This window comes from Musca autumnalis, unplaced genomic scaffold (genome assembly GCF_047663935.1).
Source record: "Musca autumnalis isolate F117 unplaced genomic scaffold, ASM4766393v1 scaffold_5, whole genome shotgun sequence".
Classification (NCBI taxonomy): domain Eukaryota; kingdom Metazoa; phylum Arthropoda; class Insecta; order Diptera; family Muscidae; genus Musca; species Musca autumnalis.
Genome location: NW_027412088.1, coordinates 179385655 through 179410221, shown reverse-complemented (window position 1 = coordinate 179410221; position 24567 = coordinate 179385655). Strand labels below are relative to the sequence as shown.

Below are 24567 nucleotides of genomic sequence, written 5' to 3'. Positions count from 1 at the left end.
TTCGGTCAGAATTCGCAACGAAATCGGAAGAAAATCCTTGGGAAATTCGGAATTCGAATTTCTTCCTCCGAATTTTCGTACAGATTTCTGAACGATTTCGGAATAATGTCGTATGAAAATCTGAGGTACCTTCCGAACTTTCGTAAAGGTTTCTGAACAATTTTGGAATAATTTCGTATGATTATCGAAGGAAAAAATTTTTCTCTGATGCCTCTTTTTTATTGATAAATTTTTTTTATTGGAAGATTATAATTTCAAAGATATCTAATGATTTTCACTGTTGTTATCGTTGTTTTGTAGTTATAGTAGAACAATGTAAACTTTGTGTACGAATATGTTGAGTCTATCAGCACTAGCTTGAATTATTATATGTTGCATTTATATTTAAAATATTAAAAAAACGTATATGCGAATTTTATAACCAACCATTTTGTTTTTCGACAACAAACTAAAATGTTACTTGTTAGATATATACAAAAGGTGGTTGTTGTGATATCTTAACGAAAGTTGTATGAAGTGGTTGACATAATTTCGGAACGAAATATCGGAGCGACATCGTATCGATTTCGATCCGATTTCGTAACGAAGTCTGAAGAAAATACTTGGGAAATTCGGAAAGGAAATTTCTTTCCGACATTCGCTCCGAAATCGGAACGAAATCGGTACAAAATCTGAACTATTTCCGCACCGAAAAATCGTTTAGAAATCCGAACGAAATCTGAACGACGTTGCTTCCGAAATTGTTCAGACTTGTCGGACATCCGACATTTGGTTTGCTGGGATATTAGCTCAATGATATGGTTGGAGGTACGGTGGACGCATATTTGCATGTGCAGTATAGTCGGAGCAGGATAAGTGTCAAATATGTCCTTGGCATTTTTGTGACGTTAAGGGCACATTAGACTTTCGTTTTTGGTACAGCTGCTCGCTATGTTGTCTGAGATCAGGTGCCAGAAGTTTGTTCTCCGCTCAAGTTATTTTATTGGAAGTATTTTAAGTCGCCTGATCGGCGAGGTTTTGTGTCCGCCTCAGTTCGGTTTTATCGTGAGTAGATTTTCGATAGAAGCGCGGATGCACGTTCAGAATAGTCTGAGTGACAAACATACATACATATGTTTCCACACACATCGCCGAAAAGACAAGGGAGACTTCTTTCATATCAATGAGTTCACTCCGATGCATACCATTTTACCAGAAAAACGCTCTCTGTGTAATCATTGAACAATTATTTGAATCGATCAATCAACCATTTGGAAAGTCATGCCTGAATATATTGATTCCGTTCTTAGTGGTTGCATTCGTCATGGGTACTTCCCGCATGCTTGGAAACTGGCTGGAGTTATTTCATGGCCGGAACATCTAAAAAAATCTCGCCAACATTACACTAAGTGGTATATTTTGCCACGGTGGGTGTGCATACCATTTCACCAGACAAACGATCCCCGTATAATCATTGAACAATTATTTGAATCGATCAATCGACCATTTGGGAAGTCATGCCTGAATATATTGAGTCCGTTCATAGTGGTTGTATTCCTCATGGGTACTTCCCTCCGACATTTTAGTGGACGTTAAGAGTGCATTTGACTTTCTTTCTTGGCATAGCGTGCTCACTAAGTTGTCTGAGATCAGATGTCAGGAATTTTTTCTCAGCACTTTAGAGGAAGAAGGGCTTGTGTCATGGGATTCAGTGTGCTGGAGAAGATTGTGATGGCATGGCATAAGGATTGCTATAAGGAGGGTTTGTCTCCTCATCAGTTAGATTTTTTCGAGGTTAGAGGTACGGTGGACGCATATTTGCATGTGCAGTATAGTCGGAGCAGGATAAGTGTCAAATATGTGCTTGGCATTTATGTGGACGTTAAGGGCACATTAGACTTTCTTTTTTTGGGACAGCGTGCTCGCTATGTTGTCTGAGATCAGGTGTCAGGAGTTTGTTCTCCACTCAAGTTATTTTATTGGAAGTATTTTAAGTCGCCTGATCGGCAAGGTTTTGTATCCGCCTTAGGGTCAAGTGCAAAATATCTCTTTGGCATATTTGTGGATTTTAAGGGTGCATTTGATTTCCTTCCTTGTAATAGCGTGCTCGCTAAGTTGTCTGAGAACGGGTGGCAGAAGTTCATTCTCTGGTCAAGTTATTTTAGTGGGATGCAGTAAAACGTTATGGGCAAATGTGGAGCGAGGCTGCCCTTAGGGATAAATCTGTGCTCAATTTATTTGGAACCTCATGACGCATGCGGTGTGCAAGGCGGGAGTGTTTACAATTGCAGGACGGTGGTATCCACACCAGACAAACACTCTCCGTATAATAATTGAACAATTCATTGAATCGATCAATCGACGGTATGTATAAATCCATCTGGAAAGTCATGCCTGTGGCTCGAGTTAGAGAGCTGCTTATGTCGACTGATCGGTGAGAGTTTGTGTCCGCATAAGTTCGGTTTTTTCGAGAGTAGGTTTACGACGGCGTGAATGTATGTGCAGAATAATCTTAGTCGATCAAGTGCTAAATATCTCTTTGACATATTTGTGGATTTTAAGGGTGCATTTGATTTCCTTTCTTGTAATAGCGTGCTCGCTAAGTTGTCTGAGAACATGTGGCAGAAGTTCATTCCCTGGTCAAGTTATTTTAGTGGGATGCAGTAAAACGGTCTGGGCAAACATGGAGCGAGGTTGCCCTTAGGGATAAATCTGTGCTCGATTTATTTGGAACCTCATGACGCATACGGTGTGCAAGGCGGGTGTGCTTACACTTGCAGGACGGTGGTATCCACACCAGAAAAACACTCTCCGTATAATAATAGAACAATTCATTGAATCGATCAATCGACGTTATGTAGAAAACCATCTTGAAAATCATGCCTGTGGCTCGAGTTGTAGAGCTGCCTAAGTCGACTGATCGGTGAGGGGTTGTCTCCGCATAAGTTCGGGTTTTTCGAGAGTAGGTTTACGACGGACGCGTGAATGTATGTATGTGCAGAATAGTCTTAGTCGATCAAGTGCTAAATATATCGTTGGCATATATGTGGATGTTAAGGCCTGCGTACATAAGCTGCCTTGCCTGCTTACCTTGCTTACTTCTGATAAAAGAATAAAAAAGAAAAGGGCAACCCAGTTCGAAATTTCCTCGGCCTTCTTTATTCTTTTATTTTTATTATGTCAGAAATGAAGCAGGAAAGCAAGGCAACCAGGCAAAGCAGCTTATGTACCCAGGCCTTTAAGGGCGCATTTTATTTCCATTCATGGAGTAGCGTGCTCGCTAAGTTGTCTGAGATCAGGTATCGGGCGTTTGTTCTCTTTCAAGCTATTTTATAGGAAGAAGGCCTTGTGTCATGAGAAGGTCTGGGTAGATGTGCAGTGAAGCCGCTGTCAGGGATCTATCTGTGGTCAATTTATATGGAACCAAATTATGGGGTTTCTGCTGCGGAAGTTAGCCACCAATTTTAAGATCTGTGCGTATGTTGATGATCTGCTTATCATGATTGAAGGTGGAAGATCTGCATGTGCAGAATAATCTGGCGGGTTATGTGCCAAATATGACTTTGGTATATTTGTGGACGTTAAGGTAGCATTTTACTTTCTTTCTTGGGATAGCGTGCTCGCTTAGTTGCCTGAGATCAGTTGTCAAAAGCTTTTTCTCTGGTCATGTTATTTTAGTCGAATAGGCGGCTTTGTCATGGAATCCAGTGAGATGTGTAGTGGTTGCCTCGTTCGTTTTGGGACATAAATCTTCTCTATGTGTTTGAAAAAATTTACTGGAGAAGATTATGGTGGGAAGGCTGAAGGAGTGCTATTGCGGGGGTTTGTCTCCTCATAAGTTCGTCAGAAATGCCGTTCGGTTTTATCGAGCTTACAGGTATGGTAGACAGTGGATGCGTGTGCAGAATAATCTGAGCAGGTCAAGTGCCAAATATGTCCTTGTCGTATTTGTGGACGTTAAGGGACACTTTGATTTCCTTTCTTGTGATAGTGTGCTCGCTAAGTTGTCTGAGATCATGCGGCAGAAATTTGTTCTCTGGTCAAGTTAATTTAGATAAAGAAGTTCTTGCGTCATGAGATCAATTTATTTAGAAACTCATGATGGATTCTCTGCTGCGAGAGTTCGCGACCAATGTTAAGATCAGTTCGTATGCTGATGTCCTGTAACGTCCCGTTCTGGAACATGGATATCGTGGGGATCTGAAGTGATCGATTGGGCATTGAGGTGGCGAGTGGCAAGACGGTGCTAATGCTGCTGAAAGACAGGTTGAGTCATAGTCGTCCCCCCCCCAACTTCTAGTTTCTGAACGTGGCATACGGTATGTTAGTCTAGTACCTGAGCATAACTATGGCCGAGAGGATGAATTTTCTGCCACATCTTGATCGCTTGAAGGATATGTTGACAGCTGTTGCTGGTATGGTCAGAAGGATCGTAAGAGTTTATTCATGATGCCACCTACGTTCGTACTGGAGCGAGATGTAGAGATTGACGCCAAGGAATTGTCTGTAAAAGTGAAAACAGTCTGATTATTAAGGGTTGTTAAGGACCTTTGCCAAGCCATGCTGGCAAAGTTGAGTAGGACGATGGGATCTATGTTAGACAGGAAGGTTAGAGTGTCTATCTCATATCTGCCTAGTGTACGGTATCTCCTTGTTTGCAACATGGGACACCTACAAAGCAGATGTTCGACAGTCTCTATCTCCTCCTCATCTTCACATAATCTGCAGTAGTCAATGCTACTGTCGTACCATTTTGAAGTTAGGGACCTCACTCTGCAGTGACTAGAGTTGGGCAATCTAGTTCCTGGAGCGGATCGATCTTTCTAGTTCCTTTTGGGGAAAGGAACTAGTTCTTTAATATAGAGTTCCATAGTTCCAAATAGTTCCGAGAGCGATATAGTTCAATGAATCCTTCTCTTTCAGCGTTCTTTCTATTTCCTTCGTTCCAAATAGTTCCGAGAGTGAAGTAGTTGAACGAATCTTTCTCTTTCTTTGTGTTTTCATCTTTCGGTGGATGAATTGACATTAACATAAATAAATTGCAGCGATGTAACGAGGATGTGATTTACGTTTATTTAACAATGTGGCCGAATCTGAATGATGAAGGAACCGAGCGTGAAAGATCGATGTGAGTGTTGAATTAAATAAAAATAATAATTATACAAGTGAAAAGAATTATATGTACGGCTGGAACTATATGAACTAATGGAACTATATAAATGAAAGAGCCGGATATAGTTCCAATAGTTCCTTGTTCGGAATAGTTTCTTGGAACTAGTTCGTTCAGGAACTACACAACTCTAGCAGTGACCTGTTATAAGCCCCACCGCGATTTCCATCCCTAACTTATCAAGTGAGAGGAGGGAAGCCGTCCTTCGACGAGAAACCACAGGCCAGATTGCCTTGGATACCCTACAACCAGGTTCCAATATCCATCTTTGATGTGCTTTCTCATTGAAGATCTCCCGAAGTATGCCGGTGTAGTGCCCACTACATCGGTGGCCGGACGATTTCATCAACTGATAAGTCGATAGACCTAGAGCCACCTCGAGCCAGTTCATCTGCTACATCGTTTCCCATAATGTTGCTATGACCCGGAACCCAACATAGCTTTACGATATCGTGTATATCCTGCAGAGCTCTCCTACAATCAAGAATAGCTCTTGAATTTATAGTCCGTGACTTGAGAGCCTTGAGGGCCGCTTGACTATCGACATATATAGTCAACGGTCCTGTAAGACTGCCTTCAAGCCATTTCACCAATTCAACTGCTTTCTTGATAGCAAGAATCTCCGCCTGAAAAACACTACAATTATCGTCAAGCTTATATGAGTTTTTAATTAGTGGATTCTCGCAGTAGACGCCAGCGCCAGTACCTTCTTCCATCTTGGACCCGTCTGTGTAAATTGCCAGACCGTCCAGAGGAGATACGCACTCAGACCATGCGTCTCTGCTTGAGAAGATAACAGTTGAGGAGTCAAACTTGAATGAGGTAGGCATATAATTGCTTACGCAACCATTGTCTCCTAACTCAAGTCGACTATCAACTAGTTTTAGGAGTCTAAAAGCAGTTCTCGCCGCCTGAAGCTGAATTAGGATGTCCAGAGGTTGGAGATCCAGGATGACGTTTAAAGCAGCTTGAGGAGTGCTTTTAATCGATGGAGGAAATGCCCCTTAAACAAATTGAAAATCTTGTAACAAGTTTACCGCATGAGCATCAAATGATTTATTTGTGTAAGCAGAAACCCCTTAGGGGTATTTTTTGAAGATTTTTCTTCTCCTCCTCCATTCCACATAGATTTCTCAAGATGTTGTTAACCTTTTCCACTTTTTTTCGGAACTTTAGATATTGTATTAAATTGTATGGTGCTAAACGCTGCAATGGTTTAACAACATTTCCAATATTTTTTTTTTTCAAAAACAGGAAATCGTTTTTTCTCTCTCTTTGTTTTGAGTGGCCACTTTAAAAGTTCATTAACATTTTCTAAAGCAAAAGAAGTGTGTTTTTTTGGGGTGAAGTTATTTTTATTACAATTTCTTTTGCCAAACCTCTTTCTATTGTTTTTTTTAAATATTTATTGAAAACTGTCGTTTGTTAAAAATTCTTTTGTCACGATATGCGACACCTTAAAATTCAGTCTATTGTTTTGCTAATTAAAATGTCTTAATCAGCTGTATGTAAAACAAACATAAAAATAGTGGCAGAATCTAATAAAACAGAATTTAGCAGAAAACAGAAATTAGCATCAGATGGGCGAAATGACAAAAAGATATATGGCCAACATGAGTTATTTCTTTTTCTTAATTCTTTTCTTATTCCTAATGGTTCCTAATGGCCAGGGAAGAAGTAACAAAACATTGACCTCTTATCAAAAAAAACATGCAAAAACATTAACATGATTCTAGCCATTTTAGCGGTTATTGCCATGATTTGCAGGAAAACGAAATTCGTATTTTTTTCTTCCATCATTATTTCGTCAAAAATAGTCACTTTAATTGCACTTTCAGTTTAATGGAAATTGACATTGACTCATGCCAAATGGCTGGATTTTATTCTAAATTTAGAAACACAAATTGTAAATGAAAATGTTTTTAGATAAGGGAATAAGAGTATGATAATGATGGTGTTGATGGCTCATTGACATGCAGGTGAGGTCACAAAACACCACGAAAAAAAATTTAAAATGGATAATCCAATGACAAAAAATATCCACTTCGTTAAGATAATGGCCACTAAATTTGCATAATAAAATATACAAAACACCATAGCTGACAAACAAATTACATTCTTTTTTACGAGTTATGACAGATTGAAATTAAAAATAAACTCGGAAAATTGGCGTACAGAAATAAGGCCCCATGAAATAACACCCATATTGAAAATTAAAAGATTTACTTAAAAATTGCCTCAGGTCGGGCTAGGGTAATTACAAAATGTTACAAAATATGAGTTTGAGTTATTTTCTTAAGTACTCGAAATAGTTTCCATTTGTTAATGATGCCATTGGCCTTCATTCTGAGCATGTTCGCTTCTTTTAATACACACTTTTAAGTAATTAATTTTTAAAACTATTACAAATGACTTTAATTTTAAAGATCATTTTTAACCAAAATAAAAATCTTATAACATGTTTGGAAATTTTAGTAGAAATTTCTTATTGTAAAATGTTCCAGATTTCATAAACTTATTTAAAAATAAAATTATATCTGAATTTGTCAGTAGCAGTTCGATTAATGCTCTGTTCCAGAACCTGCAAGAAGCTACTACTTTTTACTACGATAACATTTTTTCCTTTATGTTATCGAAAAAAATAGTAAAAATTAGTAGATTCTTGCAGTACTGGAACAGTCTATAAATTTTACCAGACTACGGTATTCGACGAAGACATTTCGTATATACGAGTATATTAATTATTTAAGTTCAAAAAATTTATATCGAGAAATTTTTTTGTGTTTGCATTTTTTACAAAAGCTCTGTATTTTCTTAAGCAATAAAAATATTTTTGTAAAAAATCGCCTGCGGCGTTTTTCGGTTTTATAAAATTATTATTTGCAATTTTTTAGAAAAACTTTCCATTTTCTAAAATTGTGAAAATATTTTTGTAAAAAATCATGGGATTTTGTTCAAACATATTTTCGCCTGCGGCGCTTTTCGGTTTTATAAAATTATTTGCAATTTTTTAGAAAAACTTTGTATTTTCTAAAATTTTGAAAATATTTTTGTAAAAAACGCGCGATTTTTCAAAATACATTTCAATACATAAAAACACATTTGCATTAAAAAAAAGAAAAGTTCTAGGACTGAGAAGCCATTCCACAGTCGATACGTCTGAAGAGCTGCTCAACTAACAGCGAAACCAGGTCACAAAATTTGGTGACTGTGTGGGTTCGAGTCCTTGGCTTTCCTTTTTCAGTTGCAAAAATTTTCGATCATCAGGCTTAACTCTAAACGAGAAAATTAATAAAAAATCATTAAAAAATGATCTTCGCCTTAACAGGCAAAATTTAAAAAAAAAATTGTTTTTAATTTTCACAAACATAAATCACCAAATAATTAAAAACAGCTGATTGATTGTTTTCAGGAAGAGGAAGAGTTACAAGTGCTTGCTAAAAGAAATTTGTCCAGCAAAAATTTGCAAACTCTCACTAAAAGAACTGTCAAAATATCTCACTCAATTCGCTCTCTTTTGCTGGCTTTTTGTGTTAACAGACTTCCAGCAACAATTTGTACAAATTGTTACAAGTTTTAGGGTAACCAGACAGACCTTTTGTCATTATCCGTTCAAAAATGACGAAGTTATAAACAAAGGAATTTCCGGAACTTCAAAGGGCCATATCTCGGGAAGTATTGACTTCCCCCCGAATAGCTTTATATTTTTGTAATTGGGACGAGAAGATCTACCTGTGGTAAAAATTTCAGATTTTTCTGCGAGCTGTTGGTATAATCAATTTGTTCCAACACTTTTTTGATCTTACTGCAGAAAAAATTTAAACGATATTATTATAAAATTTTTGGGGTAAAATTGCATTTTTTAATTTAGGGTAAAACTTCATGAGACAAAATTACACCAAACTGGGCCAATTTTTTCATTTTATTATTGGGGCAATATTGTACTATTTTGGCGTAAAATTGTTAGAGTCAAAATTATTATACAGTTTCATTCCACAATTAGGGTCATTTTTTGGGGAGATAGAAGTGAAATTTATTTCGTGATCACCAGTTATACCTTACCTACAGTTAAACATCTTCACTACTAGTGAGACAATAAATAACACTGTGCAACAGTTTTAAGGTGATCTTGCGCAAACAATTCGAACTGAGAATTTTTTGAAAGTACAGACCCAAATGACGAGAAACCCTAGTTGGGTTTTGTTGTGTCAGATCCAGCTCGGATTTTATGGCCCCATCTAAACATTGTTAAATATTGAGTTTTTAAAGAAATTCGGGGCTATATCTTTGAAACCAATACGAATCTTCTTCTGACCTCTGAAGCAAATTTGTAGATAAGGACAAGAATACAATATTTGGAGAAATAATGAACTCGAAAAACTACATTTATTGCCTCAAATTTCAAAATATATGCAAAAATACCACAATTTTTATACATTTCGCATCGTATCTCCAAAACCGTTATTTTTTTCTGAATATTTTTTTTTTGGAAAAATATTCCCTGGAATGTAATACAAAACTCTTCAGAACATGTCATTGTTGTAAAATGCCTCTATGCGCTTGTTTTCAGTACATTTTGCAACGACGGTTTAATAAAAATGTCAATAACGTAGTGAAATCCGAAATGTGAGAATAAACTGTTGGTGTGAACTGTGTTTGAAATACGTGTTTGATGCAAAATACCGCTGAAGAGTTTCAAACTGTGCTAAAGAATTGTTGAGAACTTTATTTGGAAGATTTTTGCAAAAGATTACTTGGTTCAACTCCCAATAGTTTAGCCGATAATGACCAGAATTTAAGCAATTATGTAAAATTTTCTATATTTTATAGATTTTGATGCCCTATATGGAGTTTTTCTTATGTGGTTTTTTTCAAAAGATAAGTTCTACTAGTTTAGGGCTACAATATTGCTAAAGACAGCAAGGCCAAATTCCTATTCGTTTCTGGGATAAAGGCCTGATAAATGCAAAAAAGTGTAGATTTAGCCCTGTTTAGATGAGGCCATAAAATCCGAACTGGATCTGACAGAACAAAACCCTACTAGTGTTTTTGTAGTCCAAATATGTACTTTCAATAAATGCGTATTAGAAGTTGTTTGCATTTTCAGTGTTGCATAGTGTAATCTGTGCGGTTTAGGTGCCAAATATTACCTCGGCATTTTGTTGGGCGTTAAAAGTGCATTTGACTTTCTTTCTTGGCATAGCGTGCTCACTAAGTTGTCTGAAATCAGATGTCAGGAATTTTTTCTCAGCTCAAGGAAGAGGAAGAAGAGTTTGTGTCATGGAATTCAGTGCCTCTTTCGTTTTGGGGCATAAACCTTCTCCCTGTGCTTGTCAAAGTGTGCTGGAGCAGATTGTGATGGCATGTCATAAGGATTGCTATAGGGAGGGTTTGTCTCCTCATCAGTTAGATTTTTTCGAGGTTAGAGGTACGTTGGACGCATATTTGCATATGCAGTATAGTCGGAGCAGGATAAGTGTCAAATATGTGCTTGGCATTATGTGGACGTTAAGGGCACATTAGACTTTCTTTTTTGGGACAGCTTGCACGCTATGTTGTCTGAAATCAGGTGTCATGAGTTTGTTCTCCGCTCAAGTTATTTTATTGGAAGTATTTTAAGTCGCATGATCGGCGAGGTTTTGTGTCCGCCTCAGTTCGGTTTTATCGTGAGTAGATTTACGATAGAAGCGCGGATGCATGTTCAGAATAGTCTGAGTGTCAAATAGGTCTTTGGCGTATTTGTGGATTTTAAGGGTGCATATTATTTCCATTCTTCAGTCAATTTTGTCAGAGCAGGAGTAGCTGACATCATTATAGTATTTAGGACCATGCCAAAATCATGGATGTTAGGACTCATATGTTAGATATATTCACTGAAGAATAGCCGTAGACTATCCCCGCATTTTCACATACAATATTAGGAACCTATGACTTATCCTGATGACGTTATTTTAGTTTATAGTACTAAAATACGTAATTTTTCAAAGTCCGATCTGGGTTATCAATATGTTCCCTCTATATATTCACCATAGATATTTCAAAAAGAAACATTGTGGCGTTTTTTTATTGGGATAGCGTTTGCAATTTTGTTTTTTTTTTTTTCAAAATAGTCTGCTTAATCCCATTGTTGTTGTTTTAATATTTTAAAACATCTAGTTTATTAGTGGAAAAGATTTGGCCAGACTATTTTGAAAAAAAAAACAAAATTGCAAACGCTATCCCAATAAAAAAAACGCCACAATGTTTCTAATTGAAGACACTGGCACGACGTGTTTTGTTTTTGCTGTAAAGCAGACCAACCAAATGTTGGTGTGTGCATTCGTTGAAATTCGACGATACATACAAGTGGTAGAGGTTTGAATTGTTTTCGCAGACACTTTCATCGGAGTTGTGTGAGGTTGCCAAGGAAAAACTTCTCATTGAACTTTTTTCTTTGCTTACCTTTATACTTCGAGCTGACGATTGATGTTTGGGTATAAACAGTTTGTTGTTGAAGAAGTTATTGAAAAATAACTTCAGTGGAGAATATCCACAAACAAGAAACAAGGGAACTGATGAGATCCAGTGGCGTGGATCGAAACTATAGTATTCCCTGCCTTACCCCTTGGCGAACAATGCCAAATCTTTTCCACTAATAAACTAGTTGTTTTAAATTATTAAAACAAAAACAATGGGATTAAGACTGACTATTTTGAAAAAAAAAAACAATATTTCAAAAATAGTTTGAATCGAGCACACATACAGTGCTGCTCAAAACATTTGCAACTCAGATGCCTATATCACATTCAGTCTATTTTTCTGGACATTTGAGTTTTGAAATATGTTTATTTTTGTTATTTGATTTTTTATTGGCCTTATTTTCAAGATTTAATAATGATTATTATTGGAAAATGTGTGAAATATCGGAGGCATGTGTTTAGCCTGCTCAAAACATTTGCAACTCCGTGGTACGAATATCTATTAGTTAGTTTTTGACGAGTTTTTTTGTATTGATTGGCATCAAATGGTTTTTAATCAGAAGAAGGGGGGTAAAAAGCTTTCATGAGGAGTACATTTTATCCCACATATATTTACTTTTGATAGACAAGTATGCCGAATACTAGACATGTATAATTTTTTAAGAAAAACTCAAATTATGACCAGCAATTTTTATCAACGCTTTGCTAAAATGGTAATTTTTGAAAATTGTGGATCCAACGAGGTCCAAAAATCAACATAGGAACATCACAATGTCTAAAACAGAGCTGGATACCGTGTAAAAAGAACTAAAATCGCCATAAGATGGGAAGGAGATGCAAGGACAACAACATCTGCTACAGGGAATGATCAAGTAGTTATACGAATTATTAAGCAGATCTCTCAGAGGTCATTAACAGTTTTTTAAAAAAGACTTGACACCGATAAATCTATACAAACACCTCCGATACATACCAAGGACACCGGTATACCAAAATAGAAAAATTTTGGGAAACCAGTAATTTCCAGGAAAAATGGAATTTTTCATAGAAATTATGCAAAAATGTGTGGTTATTGTTTTGGAGTAGTGAAACCGAGTACTTCTCCTTTATATAAATCAATATTTAAGTTATATGACTTTAAAAAAATTGAATGATCACCAGAACGAAAGATAATAGAATTTGTCCCCTTATACGAAAAAGTTGACACAAAATGTAGAAGGTGGTACAGGAAACATGAGGTCGATATATTTATCAGATCCAAAAACTAACCGGACAGGCAGCATGTCAAAATCTCAACATGAACACTCCAGAATTTTCGTATAACAGACTGTTTTAGCATAATACCGCTTCTAAACGTATATATAACCACGTAGAACTAGTAATTTTTTGAACATATGCTTAAGTTCTTATCGGACCCAATCAGCTATAGTAATCGTAATTCATATGGGAGGTTCCGGGACTCTAATCTGGACTCTAGACTATTAAATATCGAATAAAACCTTGGTATTTAACAATTATCCTTAGAGCACAGGACTCCAAAGGATATATTAATTTATTTAGTTAACTGGTTTACTTTACGATGTCTCCAGATAATAAATAAAATGTTTAATTCACAATATATTCAGGGCAATCATGAATAAAACTTCCGTGAGGAATTTTTTCCCTTTCCTCAATTTCAGCATTTTTATTATTTCCATATTTTTGTCTAAAAGAAGAATATTTTTTGTCGATTCAGCGAGAATATTGCATAATTAAGTGACTTCAGTAGTTTCCAATGTTTTAAAATATTGATTTTAAAAGAATTTCACTTTTTAAAATTATTTTCCGTGCGGAAAATTCCGAGGGAAATATTCATGATTGCCCTGATTATCAAAACAAAAATACTTTTTTCTGATTTTGAATCAAATTTTCTCAGTTGCAAATGTTTTGAGCAGAACCAAAAGTGAGTTCGAGCATTGTTTTGTATATTTTTTGTAAAATAAGTGCAATTTTGCAAATTAATTTTTAAATCTTTAAAAAGGATCCAATAAACAATCAATCTACAAAAATATTTGCATTTCAAATCCACAAACTACCTCAGAACTACATAAAATATGAACTAGCCATTCCAGTTGCAAATGTTTTGAGCAGCACTGTAATCTTCTGAAAGAATTTATTATGAAAAACATCAATAAAATATATTTTGTGACCGCAGATAACGAAAATGTGAATAAAAACGGTAGAATATGGTCCTAAATCATATATAAAAAGCGAAAGCTTCTAGAGATGTTAAATATTATAGCTACAAATTTCTTTTGTTTAGAGACTCATAATGAAATTTAATTTGAAACATTCCTTCTTTTGACACAATCCCCAAAGTGTGAAGCATTTTAGGAGATTTTGACTTAGTATGGAATAAATTTTAATTAAGATTCTGAAAGTTTAACAAATAATTTCTACCTATAATATCTAATTTTGTAACGTCATTTTCTTAACAAAGTATTTTACTTAGATATCTGGTTTGTTCTGGGACTTACAGTGAAATTTTGTATAGAACATTTCTTCTTTTAACACCTTTCGTCTAAAACTACATTTCATGTTACTTTCATGGATCAACTCGAAAAAAGAACAATACAAATTTATTCAAAAAATATTAGGGTATTTTGTTGGCAAATTTGATGCATGTATATATTTTCTTGATATATATTGCAAATACATATTTCATTTATTCGGCGACTTATATTGAAATTTGATGGAGAATATTTTTGTCTTTGACGTCTTCTATCTAGAATGAAGTTTTGCGGGACAAAACGTATTAAACTCAGATAAAGTACAATATGAACCCTAAAACGTGATTTTACGATACTTTTGGAAGATTCCTGGCGTTTAGGTACGATTTAGAGTTTTGGTGTATTCGGGGACCTATAGTAAAATTTTATGACAAATAATTTTGTAGAATAGTTTGATCTGATACGATAACATTTTAAACGATTTTTTAAACGTTTTTGAAAAAAGGGACCAAAAAGAGCCGTTAAATGACTCGCATGAGGGTTAATTTTTTTCATAAAAAGATATCCCGCATTGTTATCAGTAATATTGCCAAAGACACTTTATACCTAAAATGCAAGGATTCCAAGGAATCTGATGTCGAATATTTTAAAACCTGTAGAAATGGGCGGAACTTGCCACGCCTATTTAGGTTACTTCCCGACGTAAACTTTCAAAACGCCGATACACGTGTCTTCTTTTTTTCGGTCCTCTTTTATAATCTGTGCGGGGTTTCTTGTAATTTAAAAAAAGGTCAATTTTGTTGTACTGTGTAATTAAATAAATAAAATTCTATAATAATTGACAAAAAATCAGCCATACATATTTCATCATTTTTTAATATCTTCAAGAAAATAATTCAATTTCAACAAATTCTCCAATTTTTTCTTCTTTTTTTACTCCAAACAAAATTGACAAGTCTATTTTTAGGATATGTGTTATACCCGCATATATCACACACACTCTCTCCCTATCTCCCTCCCATTTGTTTACATATTTTTCCCTATTCCAGCACTTATAGGGGTTCAATTTTATCCCATATTTGCCATTTGTATTTTGTTTCGTCAAAAAATATCAAATTACATTTTAATAAACTCTTTTGTTGTTGATTTCGTGTTTGTTTTGGCTCCCTAAAGAAACAGGCGGACGGACATAGAGCTGCTATCTACTGGATCTCACTCTCACTGCAAAACTATTTGTAAACATTGCTGACTGATACCACTTGACAATATTTAAACAGGGCACAGACAGAGAAGAAGAAGACATGTTGTTACTTGTAGCAGTGACGCCTAACCCTGCGTTTACACATGACAGGACAGTTGAGTTCATGTATTGATTGTCAAAAACCCAAAACTTGTCTGTGTGACGTAGGCGTCCAGACAACTGCAAAAACAGTTGTAAAATTATTAATGAAAATCATCGATTTCTTTTCATTTTCCATTGACATATTTTCTTTTTGTACATATTCTTTTGTCTTCAGCACATTTGAATTATCATCTCACTTCTTTTTCACAAAAATGCCAAAAATTTGTTAACCCGACTGTCTGTGAAAAAATGATGTGTTAGAAAATCAGAGTTGTATTTGAAGACAAACTGTCTGGTGTAAACGCCTAGTAACTCCTTATGTTTTTGTCACAAAAAATTTACTTTTAACTCTCATTATTTATGTAAGATATTTTACGTTAAAAATGAAAATAGTCCCTCACATTTACTTCAAAAAAAATTTTTTTGAACATCCCTGTATTAAAGGCTACTCTTTTGGCACACACACATAAGCTTTGTTCCTTTACGTCCAAAAATCTTCAAGTTTTACCATTTTTTACTCGAAAAGCGTTCCTTTACTTCGGACACCATACAACTCAGGAACAGTTTATAAATTTTACTACTTTTGCCGGTTTTACCATTTTCAAAAGTAAAGGAACAGACCAATAGTGTCTTCTGTAAAGATAAGGGCATTGAAGTAAGGCAACAATTACAAACAATGTTCTTGTGTTTTCATTGTGATACATTGTTGCTTTCTGCTCTTCTGATAGTCATTTGTTTCCTTTTACAAAAAGGGCTGGCTAGCTGGCTGACTCCTTTTGTCATTTGTTTACATTTTAAGGTCTGTCTCCCTAACACCACTGGGGAGGTAGTACAGACATACAGAGTAGAGTTTAAAGCATGTCATATCCTCATGTACAAAGGAGGAGTCTTAGTAATTACACAGTTACAATTCAATAAAATTTCTCTGAGGGTATAACACAGTACATATTTGTATAGAGGAGAGAAGCAACACCAGACTTACACCGTCTCTATTCACTTGTTCATCGATTTTAAATGTTTCTTAAATGGGATGAAAATGTCTACAACAATAAAAATAAAACACATGTGTTATGAAGACAATTGTCGTCTTTAACCCTTAATAAATTGTTTTTTTTTTTATTTTCTCTACATACACACAACCTAAATTACTTAAAATTATTGTTTTATTTGACACTGTCCTAATTCTCGTATTTTATTGTTATCATCCCATTTGGAATCCGGTTTTTTGTCATTTTAAATGTTTCTTAAATGGGATGATGGGATCATGGCACAATTACCCAGGTAGTGGCATCGTAAAATTTTGAGTATGTTATGTCAAAACTTCCTTTATGTTGTTGGGGAAATTACAACAAAAATATTTTTTTATAAAGGGATTTGACTTTTCATATTCGATCAGCTGGTGTGATACCACGACCTGGTAGTTCTGTCATGCATTGGATCCTTTTTGATAGAATTGTTATTTATTATTGTCGTTTTTATTTTGAATAGAATGTGATGTGTCATTTTGACACCCCGTTGTGCAGCAATTTTATTAAAAAATAGAGGTTTCAATTGCAAATAGGGTAACATCAGAATTTTGTTCCCATGAAAGCAACAATTATTGATCGACAAAAGCAATTTCTGTGACTGAGGATGAATTGCAGATTTTACTAAAAAAATTTTTAGAGACATAGATTTTAGTTCGCCTAGCCAGTGTTGAATCTCTCAACTCAAAGAAGTATGGCAACTGTTTTTCCCCAGAAACCTTCAAAAGAAATAACATACATATATTGCTGAAATCAGAACCACAAAGATACCTATAGATGAAATTGTTACCAAAAATTGTTGGTCCATATTTTTGGTAAGGATTCTCACTACTTCTCCGACTGATTTATGCCATCGTTGCCCTTTCTAAATATTTTGCTGTAACTAGAACACACTACAAGAACTAATAACCTACTTCTTAATATTGATACGTGTAGACACTGTTTTATTTCCCGATACGATTTGTACCAAATAAAACAGGGTTCGTTTTAGATTACGATTCTACAATGTTTTATTTACTTTATAACTTTTATTAACAACCGACTTTAATTACTAAGCACACAGCTTTTTTCCAGTAGCACACAGCTTTCGTTTTCTTCTTCTTTAACCGACTAGGGATAGGTAATGGAAAGCAATAATCGATTTTTCGACATTTTGATTTTGGTCTAAAACTAAAAATGGATTTTTCGGTTTGGCGATTATTTCACTTGTCTTAAAACACGATTTCCACCTTTTTATAACAGCAAGAAATAGATTATAATCGACTATTCGTCGATTTTCGAGTTTTATTTTGACATTGTAAAACCGTCAAAACTGTAAAACCGCAACAAGTTAAGGGCAAACTCGTAAATCGATCACATGATAATCGATTATAGGTCTGTACGATAACCCAAAAATTTGTACAAATTCATACAAATTTTTACTGAATGCTGTTCGATAACAAAATTATCCAGCAAAAGAGAGCGAGTTGAGAGAGATTTGAGAAATGTTTGCTGGGAAAATTTGCCCCGCAGTTAATGGGCGTGAAGATAAAATCGATTTTAACTAGCGGAGACAAAAACCACATTGGTGGTGGTATAACAGTATAACAGTTGTAAAAACGATTTTCAAAAACGATTTTCATGGATATACATATGTATGTTTTAGAAGATTACTCAGAATACAAAAAAAATAAGCACATGCATAGCAATAAGTATTTTATTGTTGATATTTTGAGAAAATTGAAAATTTTTGAAAAAAAAAATATTATTACACAAGAAGATTAAACAAAATGGACCGATGATTAAATGCCTTCATGTATGGGATGGTCCTATTGAGGGGCCCTCTAGGAAAAATTTATGAACCCTGCGGATATATGGAGGGCACCGTTAAATAGGGTATTGAGAGCACTTTCAGACTATATTTATTTCAATACATGATGATTGTAGGAATTTTGAAATATTGACCATTTATGAAAACACTCTATATTTGGGGTTGGACCTATTGAGGGGCCCTCTAGGAAAAATTTATGAAGAATTTATGAACCCTGCGGATATATGGAGGGCACCGTTAAATAGGGTATTGAGAGCACTTTCAGACTATATTTATTTCAATACATGATGATTGTAGAAATTTTGAAATATTGACCGTTTATGAAAACACTCTATATTTGGGGGTGGACCTATTGAGGGGCCCTCTAGGAAAAATTTATGAACCCTGCGGATATATGGAGGGGACCGTTAAATAGGGTATTGAGAGCACTTTCAGACTATATTTATTTCAATACATGATGATTGTAGAAATTTTGAAATATTGACCATTTATAAAAACACTCTATATTTGGGGGTGGACTTATTGAGGGGCCCTCTAGGAAAAATTTATGAACCCTGCGGATATATGAAGGGCACCGTTAAATAGGGTATTGAGAGCACTTTCAGACTTTATTTATTTCAATACATGATAATTGTAGAAATTTTGAAATATTGACCGTTTATGAAAACACTCTATATTTGGGGGTGGACCTATTGAGGGGCCCTCTAGGAAAAATTTATGAACCCTGCGGATATATGAAGGGCACCGTTAAATAGGGTATTGAGAGCACTTTCAGACTATATTTATTTCAATACATGATGATTGTAGAAATTTTGAAATATTGACCATTTATGAAAACACTCTATATTTGTGGGTGGACCTATTGAGGGGCCCTCTAGGAAAAATCTATGAACCCTGCGGATATATGGAGGATACCGTTAAATAGGGTATTGAGAGCACTTTCAGATTTTATTTATTACAATACATGATGATTGTAGAAATTTTGAAATATTGACCGTTTATGAAAACACTCTATATTTGGGGGTGGACCTATTGAGGGGCCCTCTAGGAAAAATTTATGAACCCTGCGGATATATGAAGGGCACCGTTAAATAGGGTATTGAGAGCACTTTCAGACTATATTTATTTCAATACATGATGATTGTAGAAATTTTGAAATATTGACCATTTATGAAAACACTCTATATTTGTGGGTGGACCTATTGAGGGGCCCTCTAGGAAAAATCTATGAACCCTGCGGATATATGGAGGATACCGTTAAATAGGGTATTGAGAGCACTTTCAGATTTTATTTATTACAATACATGATGATTGTAGAAATTTTGAAATATTGACCGTTTATGAAAACACTCTATATTTGGGGGTGGACCTATTGAGGGGCCCCCTAGGAAAAATTTATGAACCCTGCGGATATATGGCCATACATGAAGGCATTTAATCATCGGTCCATTTTGTTTAATCTTCTCGTGTAATAATATTTTTTTTCAAAAATTTCCAATTTTCTCAAAATTTCCACAATAAAATACTTAGTGCTATGCATGTGCTTATTTTTTTTTTGTATTCTGACTAATCTTCTAAAACATACGTATATCCATGAAAATCGTTTTTCAAAACCGTTTTTACAACTGTTATACGAATCTGTTATACAACTGTTATACTGTTATACCACCACCATTGTGGTTTTTTTCTCCGCTAGTTATATGAAGTCGAGGACCTATACCGACAGATATCAGGTGTAAAGCAATAAACCACCCAACGAAGACTATTTACCAATTTTCAGTCATTTCGGTGTGATAATGAGGCTGAAACCTTCAACCCCGTCCTATGGGGGCTATATGAAGGCGTGGACCTATACCGACATGTTTCAAGGTAACAGTTTTATACCCCCCAACCAAGACTAAATACCAAATTTCAGCAATTTCGGTGTAATAATGAGGCTAAAATCTTCAAAATACCGAAAACGGGGAGGTACGGTTCTATGGGGGCTATATCAAAACGTGGACCTACACCCATAGTTCTTTGTAGGAATGTTTTATACCTTTGCCGAAGACTAAACACCAAATTTCAGTCCTTTCGGTGTGATACTGAGGCTGAAACCTTCAAAATACCGGAAATCGGGAGATACGGTTCTATGGGGGCTATAAAAACGTGAACCGACCATCCCAGTTTTTTGTCCTGGAGATTGTAAGTCAATAATTAGTACTTGTACCAAAATTGATACACCTACGATAACTCCTTCTGTTTTTGGCCACAGTTAAGCGAGGCACACACGATCAGTCGATTTTTCGGAAATATCGATAAATGTCAAACTGTCCAGTAACCACAAAAGTTGTGTTCCTTTACTTACCTGAGGTTACCATTTTAACCATTTGTTACCATTTTTAACCTGCAAAGCGTTCCTTAACCCCAAAAAGTGGTAAAACTGACAATTTTTAAGAGAGTGAGAGAGGAGAGAGAATGCTCATATACCTTTCTCTTCTACCACAGGCTACCAGACAAATTTCTGCAGGTAAAAAAATGGTAGAGCTGATTTTTCGACTTTTGTTTGGAGTTTATTTCACAATGAAGAAAAAAATGAACGAAAAACAGAAGAAAAAGTCGAACGCTGACAAAACAAAATTAAAAACTGTGAAATAAAAGATGAAAATTTCTTTTTTATGTTTCTTTTTGACATTGCTACCAGATCTACCATTTTTCAGTTCCTTTACTTTTCTGGTAAAAAATGTTCATGAGAGAGCAATTTTGACACTTTTCTCTTTTACCACTTTTACCATTAAAAAAGTAAAGGAACAAAGCTAAAATATTTTGTGGTTGCCTGGCGACTGACAAAAATTAGCGGCCACACTGGCAAGCAACCGATTATTTGAGCAAAATTTACTTTAAAATATTTTCCATTAATATTTATTGCATAGAAATATAAAAAGTGGACAATACACCTCTCATGTTTTTTGCTGGGGCTCTAAACCCCTCCCTGCTTCAGCCAGCTTTTCTAATCTCTCAAAATTATTGTATATTATTTCTTGGAGGTGACAACAAAATAATATCCAAATTCACTAAATGATGACAGGTTGTCGATGGATTTCTTGTGCAGTAAACCATAAAAAATTCCGCCATTACAGGACAAGGGGGAAGAGAGAGAGAGAGTGTGTGATAGATAAACAGTAGCTGCTCCATCATCACATTTCAATGCAAATTGTTTATAGACACTATTTCGTGTTTTTATTGTTGTTGTCGTCGTCAGATATACAATTTCTGACACTTTTCTTTATAAACAAATAAAAATAAACAAAATTGTTGTTGCTGGCAACTAAAACGCATTGTTGATTTTTTTGTGCAGTTTATTTGCTTTTTTTTCGTTTGAAAAGTGCAAAAATCCATAGACAACAACGTTGTTGTTGTTGTTTTTCCTTTGTTTTGTTGCCAAGTGTTGCGTTACAATTTTTGTACAAGATTTGGTGCACGACAAGAAAATGAAATAAAATGGATACTCAGGTAGAAAAAGAAGATTAGAAAAAATTAAAAAAAAAATAATAAAATGTGAGAAAATAACACTTTAATTTTAATGGTAACATTAAAAAAACTCAAAAAAATCAGATATGTTACTACAAAATATTTGCAGTAGGTATTTCTTTTTTGAAATATTAAATTAAATTGCATTAATTATATAAATTCATGACGAGTGATATTTATGTTTTGAAAGAAAGAAAACAAATAAAAATTGCCATTACATTATTATTACTTTTTGCTTTATTTGATTTCGAAATTGATTTTTGGGAATTTGAATGATGTGTGGCATGGTTTGGCACAGGCAGTTTTCATCGAAAAATTTCGAAAAAAAACTGTAGTTAGTCACGCAAAATGTATTGAAATGTTGTGCGTGTGGCAGTGTTTTAAAATGTAACGAAAGCTTAATTAGGTAATTTTATTTTAAATCAAATATCCGTAAAATACTTTTTTAAAACATAAAAACTGATGCAAACTTTCATCAGGTCCCTGATGCAAGTTTTTTCTATAGAAAAACTTTCATCAGGTCCCTGATGCAAGTTTTTTCTATAGAAAAACTTTCATCAGGTCCCTGATGCAAGTTTTTTCTATAGAAAAACTTTCATCAGGTCCCTGATGCAAGTTTTTTCTATAGAAAAACTTTCATCAGGTCCCTGATGCAAGTTTTTTCTATAGAAAAACTTTCATCAGGTCCCTGATGCAAGTTTTTTCTATAGCAAAAAATTTCATCAGGTCCCTGATGCAAGTTTTTTCTATAGCAAAAAATTTCATCAGGTCCCTGATGCAAGTTTTTTCTATAGCAAAAAATATCATCAGGTCCCTGATGCAAGTTTTTTCTATAGCAAAAAATTTCATCAGGTCCCTGATGCAAGTTTTTTCTATAGAAAAAATTTCATCAGATCCCTGATGCAAGTTTTTTCTATAGAAAAAATTTCATCAGGTCCCCCCTGATGAAAGTTTTATCTAAAGAAAAAATTTCATCAGGTCCCTGATGCAAGTTTTTTCTATAGAAAAAATTTCATCAGGTCCTTGATGCAAGTTTTTTCTATAGAAAAAATTTCATCAATTCCCTGATGCAAGTTTTTTCTATAGAAAAAATTTCATCAGGTCCCTGATGCAAGTTTTTTCTATAAAAAAATTTCATCAGGTCCCTGATGCAAGTTTCTTCTATAGAAAAAATTTCATCAGGTCCCTGATGCAAGTTTTTTCTATAGAAAAAATTTCATCAGGTCCCTGATGCAAATTTTTTCTATAGAAAAAATAGGTCCCTGATGCAAGTTTTTTCTATAGAAAAAATTTCATCAGGTCCCTGATGCAAGTTTTTTCTATAGAAAAAATTTCATCAGGTCCCTGATGCAAGTTTTTTCTATAGAAAAAATTTCATCAGGTCCCTGATGCAAGTTTTTTCTATAGAAAAAATTTCATCAGGTCCCTGATGCAAGTTTTTTCTATAGAAAAAATTTCATCAGGTCCCTGATGCAAGTTTTTTCTATAGAAAAAATTTCATCAGGTCCCTGATGCAAGTTTTTTCTATAGAAAAACTTTCATCAGGTCCCTGATGCAAGTTTTTTCTATAGCAAAAAATTTCATCAGGTCCCTGATGCAAGTTTTTTCTATAGCAAAAAATTTCATCAGGTCCCTGATGCAAGTTTTTTCTATAGCAAAAAATTTCATCAGGTCCCTGATGCAAGTTTTTTCTATAGCAAAAAATTTCATCAGGTCCCTGATGCAAGTTTTTTCTATAGAAAAAATTTCATCAGGTCCCTGATGCAAGTTTTTTCTATAGAAAAAATTTCATCAGGTCCCTGATGCAAGTTTTTTCTATAGAAAAAATTTCATCAGGTCCCTGATGCAAGTTTTTTCTATAGAAAAACTTTCATCAGGTCCCTGATGCAAGTTTTTTCTATAGCAAAAAATTTCATCAGGTCCCTGATGCAAGTTTTTTCTATAGCAAAAAATTTCATCAGGTCCCTGATGCAAGTTTTTTCTATAGCAAAAAATATCATCAGGTCCCTGATGCAAGTTTTTTCTATAGCAAAAAATTTCATCAGGTCCCTGATGCAAGTTTTTTCTATAGAAAAAATTTCATCAGATCCCTGATGCAAGTTTTTTCTATAGAAAAAATTTCATCAGGTCCCCCCTGATGAAAGTTTTATCTAAAGAAAAAATTTCATCAGGTCCCTGATGCAAGTTTTTTCTATAGAAAAAATTTCATCAGGTCCTTGATGCAAGTTTTTTCTATAGAAAAAATTTCATCAATTCCCTGATGCAAGTTTTTTCTATAGAAAAAATTTCATCAGGTCCCTGATGCAAGTTTTTTCTATAAAAAAATTTCATCAGGTCCCTGATGCAAGTTTCTTCTATAGAAAAAATTTCATCAGGTCCCTGATGCAAGTTTTTTCTATAGAAAAAATTTCATCAGGTCCCTGATGCAAATTTTTTCTATAGAAAAAATAGGTCCCTGATGCAAGTTTTTTCTATAGAAAAAATTTCATCAGGTCCCTGATGCAAGTTTTTTCTATAGAAAAAATTTCATCAGGTCCCTGATGCAAGTTTTTTCTATAGAAAAAATTTCATCAGGTCCCTGATGCAAGTTTTTTCTATAGAAAAAATTTCATCAGGTCCCTGATGCAAGTTTTTTCTATAGAAAAAATTTCATCAGGTCCCTGATGCAAGTTTTTTCTATAGAAAAAATTGCATCAGGTCCCTGATGCAAGTTTTTTCTATAGAAAAAATTTCATCAGGTCCCTGATGCAAGTTTTTTCTATAGAAAAAATTTCATCAGGTCCC

The 24567-nt window shown here is 34.7% G+C and overlaps 1 protein-coding gene across 3 annotated transcripts in view; it reads left to right on the top strand.

Moving 5' to 3' along the window:
• The window catches only part of LOC141405664 (uncharacterized), a 309097-nt gene that overhangs the window by 11422 nt on the left and 273108 nt on the right, over nucleotides 1-24567 (top strand). The gene's annotated exons all lie outside the window — the stretch shown is intronic.